We start from the raw sequence: 7,341 nt of genomic DNA, 5'->3' as shown, positions 1-7,341 counted from the left end.
ATGGGAAGCTGGGGCTGGCACAGCAGGTTAAACCCCAACCTGCGATGCTGGCATCCCATATGGACACTGGTTCGAGTCCTGGGTGCTCCACTTCTGATCCCGCTCCCTGCTAAAGCTCCTGGGAAAATGGCAGAGGATGGCCCAAATACTTGGGTCCCTGCTATCCATGTGGGAGACCTGGATGAAGCTCCTGGCTCCTGGCTGCCTCCTGGCCCAATCCTGGAAGTTGCAGCCATTTTATGAGTGAACCAGCAGATGGAAGACCATTCATTCTCTCTCTCTTTCTCTCTCTCCCTCTTTCTCTCTATAGCTCAGCCTTTCAAATAAATAAATAAACTTAACAACAAACAAACAATGGGAAGCAGAGGCTCAGAGCTCAGGAGTGGGAGAACCAGGATTTGAACTCAGAGCACTGGAACCACTTCTTTTCATGGGACCAAACCCCACTGCGTCTGAGCAAATGCTCAGGGCCTTTGAACTTCTCAGAAGTCCCCTCCCAGGCTCAGCATGTAGAAGTCACTGTTTCCTGCGTTGTTCTGTTTTTCTCTTCTTCACATCACTTGAGGGATATTTTCTTTTAAAAATGATTTATTACTTATTACTTATTGATTTGAAATAAAGTGAGGGAGAGAGACAGACCTTCCATCCACCGGTTTACTCTCCAAATGACCACAACAGCCAGGGCTGGGCCAGGCTGAAACCAGGAGCCAGGAGCTACATCCAGGTCTCCTACATGGGTGCCGGGGCCCAGGTATGTGGCCCATCTTCTGCTGCTTTTCCCAGGCACATTAGCAGGAAGCTGAACTGGAAGTGGAGCAGCCGGGACTCGAACCAGCAGCACTTGGATATGGGATGCTGGTGTCCTAAGTGGTGGCTTAACCTGCTGCTCCTTTGAGGAATATTTCCCATGTCACCATTTGGATGTTGTCTGCATCTCATTAGTTTTTTTTTTTTTTTTTTTTTTTTGACAGGCAGAGTGGACAGTGAGAGAGAGAGACAGAGAGAAAGGTCTTCCTTTGCCGTTGGTTCACCCTCCAATGGCCGCCGCGGCCGGCGCGCTGTAGCCGACGTGCTGTGGCCGACGCACTGCGCTGATCCAATGGCAGGAGCCAGGTGCTTTTCCTGGTCTCCCATGGGGTGCAGGACCCAAGGATTTGGGCCATCCTCCACTGCACTCCCGGGCCACAGCAGAGAGCTGGCCTGGAAGAGGAGCAACCAGGACAGAATCTGGCGCCCCGACCGGGACTAGAACCCGGTGTGCCAGTGCCACAAGGTGGAGGATTAGCCTGTTGAGCCACGTTGCCGGCTTCATTAGCTTTTAAAAGGCGCATGTGAATTGCGGCCACTCGGTTGCTCATTTTTTTTTTTTATTTTTTAAAAATTTTATTTAATAAATATAAATTTCCAAAGTACAGTTATGGATCACAATGGCTCCCCCCCGTAACTTTCCTCCCACCCGCAACCCTCCCATCTCCTGCTCCCTCTCCCATTCCATTCGCATCAAGATTCATTTTCAATTCTCTTTATATACAGAAGATCAATTTAGTATATATTAAGTAAAGATTTCAACAGTTTGCACCCACACAGAAACACAAAGTGTAAAATACTGTTTGAGTACTAGTTATAGCATTAAATCACAATGTACAACACATTAAGGACAGAGATCCTAGATGAGGAATAAGTGTACCGTGACTCCTGTTGTTGACTTAACAAATTGACACTCTTGTTTATGGCATCAGTAATCACCCTAAGCTCTTTTTTTTGTTTTGTTTTGTTTTTTTTTTTTTACATTTTTTTTTTAATGAATATACGTTTCCAAAGTATGAATAATGGATTACTATGGCTTCCCCCCCATACCGTCCCTCCCACCCACAACCCTCCCCTTTCCCACTCCCTCTCCCCTTCCATTCACATCAAGATTCATTTTCGACTATCTTAATATACAGAAGATCAGCTTAGTATACATTAAGTAAGGATTTCAACAGTTTGCTCCCACACAGAAACATAAAGTGAAAAATAATAGATGATTTTTTTTAATGATGATGAAATCAGATCAGACCTATTGTCATGTTTAATCCCAGTGAGAGTCAAGTTGGGAGTTGATAGTTTCTTTTCTTTTCTTTTCTTTTCTTTTTTTTTTTTTTTTTTTTTTTTTTTTACAGAGGATCAGTTTAGTATGCATTAAGTAAAGATTTCAACAGTTTGCACCCCCATAGAAACACAAAGTGAAATATATTATTTGAGTACTCGTTATAGCATTAAATCTCAATGCACAGCACATTAAGGACAGAGATCCTACATGAGGAGTAAGTGCACAGTGACTCCTGTTGTTGACTTTACCAATTGACACTCCTGTCTATGGCATCAGTAATCTCCCTATGCTCCAGTCATGAGTTTCCAAGGCTATGGAAGCCCCTTGAGTTCTCCGACTCTTATCTTGTTTAGACAAGGTCATAGTCAAAGTGGAGGTTCTCTCCTCCCTTCAGAGAAAGGTACCTCCTTCTTTGAAGATCTGTTCTTTCCACTGAGATCTCACTCACAGAGATCTTTTGCCAGAGTGTCTTGGCTTTCCATGCCTGAAATACTCTCATGGGCTTTTCAGCCAGATCTGAATGCCTTTAGGGCTGATTCTGAGGCCAGAGTGCTATTTAGGGCATCTGCCATTCTATGAGTCTGCTGAGTATCTCACTTCCCATGTTGGATCACTCTCCCCTTTATTTATTCTATCGGTTAGTGTTAGCAGGTACTAGACTTGCTTATGTGCTCCCTTTGACTCTTAGTCCTTTCATTATGATCAATTGCGAACTGAAATTGATCACTTGGACTAGTGAGATGGCATTGGTACATGCCACCTTGATGGGATTAAATTGGAGTCCCCTGGTATGTTTCTAACTCTACCATTTGGGGCAAGTCAGCTTGAGCATGTCCCAAATTATATATCTCTTCCCTCTCTTATTCCTACTCTTATGTTTAACAGGGATCACATTTCAGTTAAATTTCAACACTTAAGAATAACTGTGTATTAATTACAGAATTAAATCAGTCATATTAAGTAGAACAGACAAAAAAACTACTAAGAGGGATAATGTATTAAGTTGTTCATTATCGGTTGCTCATTTTTCCGCAGCTGGTCTGCGACGAGCATTTTTATGGCAGACAACGCTGATTGTGCAGAAGCCCATAAAGCACCTGGTAACGTCAACGCCTCTGTCAAAACCAACAGAGAGAAGCAGGAGGGGCTCAGATGCCGAGCTTTTAGACAGGTGATTCGCACTCCAACACATGACGGCCGAGGCTCAGCAAAACAACTCTGCTGTGTTCAAGGAGGACAGTGGGCTCCGGCAAAAGGAAGCTCGGGCATCTTCTCCCCGCTGATGCTGGCGCTGCGCCTGGCGACGCTGGTTTCTGCATCCCCTTCCCATCCCCACGGAATACAGCTCCTTCCTAGCCTCCTCCCCGGCATCAGTTCACTGACTCGCCACGTGGAATCCCTGAGTGCAGAAGCAGTCCTACAGGGCAGGGGTCAGCCAACTGCAGCAAAGAGCCGAACGTGGCCCAGGATCTGTTCTTGTACGGACCACAAACTAAGCATGGTTTTTACAAATTTTTAAAAATTATGGCAAAATAGGAGCCGGTGCTGTGGCACAGCAGGTAATGCCACCGCCTGCAGTGCTGGCATCTCATATGGGCGCTGGTTCAAGTCCTGGCTGCTCCACTTCCGATCCAGCTCTCTGCTATGGCCTGGGAAAGCAGAAGAAGATGGCCCAAGTCCTTGGGCCCCTGCACCTGCATGAGAGACCCAGAAGAAGCTCCTGACTCCTGGCTTCAGATCAGTCCAGCTCTGGTAACGTAGCCTTCTGAGGAGTGAACCAGAGGATGGAAGACCTCCCTCTCCCTCTCTCCTCTCTCCTCTCTCCTCTCTCCTCTCTCTGCCTCTTCCCATCCCTCTCTCCTCTCTCCTCTCTCTGCCTCTTCCCTTCCCTCTCTCTCTCCCTCTCTCTCCCTCTCTGCCTCTCTAATAAATAAATAAATAAATAAATAAATAAATTTTTAAAAAAATCATGGCAAAATACACACAACATATATTAACATCTGAACCCTCTTTAAGTGTATGAGCACAGTTCAGCGTGCTCACATGGTTGTATAACCGATTTCCAGAACATTCCATAGGGCAAAACCAAAACCCTATGCTCATGAAACAACTGCCTGCCCCTGGCCACCACCGTTCTACCGCTGCTCACTGACCCTCGCATGAGCGCAACCACACGGCAGTTTTCTTTTTGTGGCTGACTCACAGTAACGTCCTCACGCTTCTCCTGTGTGGCAGTGTGTGGCAGACTTTCTCCGCTGTGGCAGACTGAATGATCTTCCCTGTATGCCTGTATTACACCTGCTATCTGTTTATTCATCGGTGGACTCATGGGTTACTTACACATTTGGCTACACTGCTTTGAAGCTGGTGTACCAATCTCTCTTTGAGATTGTTTGCGGCCGGCGCCGCGGCTCACTAGGCTAATCCTCCGCCTTGTGGCGCCGGCACCCCGGGTTCTAGTCCCGGTCGGGGCGCCGGATTCTGTCCCGGTTGCCCCTCTTCCAGTCCAGCTCTGTGCTGTGGCCCGGGAGTGCAGTGGAGGATGGCCCAAGTGCTTGGGCCCTGCACCCCATGGGAGACCAGGAGAAGTACCTGGCTCCCGACTTCGGATCAGCGCAGTGCACCGTCCGCAGCACACCAGCCGCAGCGGCCATTGGAGGGTGAACCAACGGCAAAGGAAGACCTTTCTCTCTGTCTCTCTCTCCCTCTCTCACTGTCCACTCTGCCTGTCAAAGATTTAAAAAAAAAAGTAAAAAAAAAAAATGAGATTCTGTTTGCAGTTCTTTGGGATATATACCCAGAAGTGGAATGGGTAGATCATATGGTAACACTGGTTTCAATTTCTTGTGGAACCACCGTACCCTTTTCCATAATGGCTGCACCTGTTTACATTCCCACCAACAGTGCTGATGGGTTCCAGTTTCTCCACAACCTTGCCACCATTTGTTCTTTTTATTTTCATTAATTAATTTGGAAGGCAGAGCAACAGAGAAAGAGGAAGAGACAAGATAAAGAGATTATTCACTTGCTGGTTCACTCCCCAAATGGGCACAACAGCCAGGGCTGGGCCAGACCAAGGCCAGGAGCCAGGACCTCCATGCTGGTCTCCCACGTGGGTGGCAGTTGCCCTGGTACTTCCTACGCCCATTAGCAGGAGCTGGATCAGGAGCAGCGAGCAGCCCGGATTCAAACTGGCACTCGCAGAGGAGGTCTGTGTCGCAAGCAGTGGCTTAACCTGCTGGGCCACAGTGCTCCTCCTCCCACTCCTCTTCCTTCCCTCCTTCCTCCCCCTTTCCTCCTCCACAAACGAAATGTGCTTTGTGAAATATCCAGAAACAGTGAATATGTTCATAACATGTTCATTGGCTTTGTTTTAGTTTTTTTTTCTTGCTTTTTTTTTTTTATTTGACAGGTAGAGCTACAGATGAGGAGAAAGGTCTTCCATCCACTGGTTCACCCCCCAAATGGCTGCTACAGCCGGCGCTGCGCCGATCCAAAGCCAGGAGCCAGGTGCTTCCTCCTGCTCTCCCAGGCGGGTGCAAGGACCCAAGCACTTGGGCCATCCTCCACTGCCCTCCTGGGCCACAGCAGAGAGCTGGACTGGAAGAGGGGCAACTGGGACTAGAACCCGACGCCCATTTGGGATGCTGGCACCGCAGGCGGAGGATTAACCAAGTGAGCCATGGCGCCGGCCCCCTAGCTCTTTTTCTAAAAGAGATCATTCACTTTCTAGTGGGTAAAAAGTCATGACACATATTAATATTTGATCCAATCAATACAGCAGAAATTACTTCTGAAACTCAATTTAGGGCACATTTTGGGGGGTAGATCATATAAATCAAGGCTTTTAGTAATAACTCAGAATATAAACACCCTGTCACTAACACATAATAAGCTTCTAGAAATCAATATAAAAATCAAAACAAGAAAAAAGCAACTAAAAATGAGCAAAGATTAGGCACAGCAATTTTATAGAAAGGAAAATGATTTTTTTCATATAGGGAAATCCTCAAAGTTGCATGTTTTTAAAAATACACTTTGAAACTGATAAATCCTCTTTCACCTATCAGTTTGATGAAAATAAAAAGTCTTATATGTTGCTGGCTAGGCTGTAAAAAAAAGTTTTAGAACTTGAGTTAGAAATGTTTGCCTACAGAAGGCAATTTAACACTATCAACCAAATTATAAGTCTTTATTTCTTTCTTTCTTTTTTTTTTTTTTTTTTTTTTTGGACAGATAGAGTTATAGAGAGTGAGAGAGATATATAAGTCTATTTCTACCGAGTAAGTGGTTCCTTTCGGATATTTATCCTCGGGACACACAGATGTCTGCAAAAACAATCACATGTGGGGCCGCTGCTGTGGCTCAGCGGGTTAACGCCCTGGCCTGAAGCTCCGGCATCCCATATGGGCACCGGTTCTAGTCCCAGCTGCTCCTCTTCCCATCCAGCTCTCTGCTATGGCCTGGGAAAGCAGTAGAAGATGGCCCAAGTGCTTGGGCCCCTGCACCCGCGTGGGAGACCCGGAAGAAGCTTCTGGCTCCTGGCTTCAGATCGGCACAGCTCCGGCCGTTGTGGCCAATAGGGGAGTGAACCAGCGGATGGAAGACCTTTCTCTCTCTCTGCCTCTCCTCTCTCAGTGTAACTCTGACTTTCAAATAAATAAATAAATAAATATTTTAAACACACACACACACACACACACACAATCACATGTATAAAGTGATTCTCTGCGACCATGTCAGAAATGGAAAAAGACTTGACACATCCCCATTATCCAACAGGACTGGGTAAAGAAAGGTCACATCACACAAGAACGGAAAAGAATGAGGACTCTTCCGTAATGCGAAACTAACTCTACGACTAACGTTCAATTTCTAAAAGCCAGCAAAACACAGAAGACTCACTTCCACATGCTGTCATTTATGTAAAACATGTATTTTTCATGCGTCGAATATCTCTGGAAAGGTATTAACACTGGTTACAGGTAACTGGAGGAGGAGGGATGAACTTACTTTTCACTGCGTACCTCTTTGTATCTTTGCATTTTGAAATGTGTGGTTACATTGCCTGCTCTTTAAAACTTACAAGATTTACAAGATTTCAGAAGGAAGCATAAACTTCCCACATAGAGCAACATGGCAGGCTGACATCCTGAAACCATCTCGCTATAAAACACCTACAATGTTTACAAGTATTTTTAAATGGATAGCTAAATTAGCATGAAACTGAGAGAAATCCCCGGAAGCCA

Source organism: Oryctolagus cuniculus, chromosome 4 (genome assembly GCF_964237555.1).
Source record: "Oryctolagus cuniculus chromosome 4, mOryCun1.1, whole genome shotgun sequence".
In the NCBI taxonomy this organism is placed as follows: Eukaryota; Metazoa; Chordata; class Mammalia; order Lagomorpha; family Leporidae; genus Oryctolagus; species Oryctolagus cuniculus.
Note: the sequence above shows the minus strand (reverse complement) of the source record.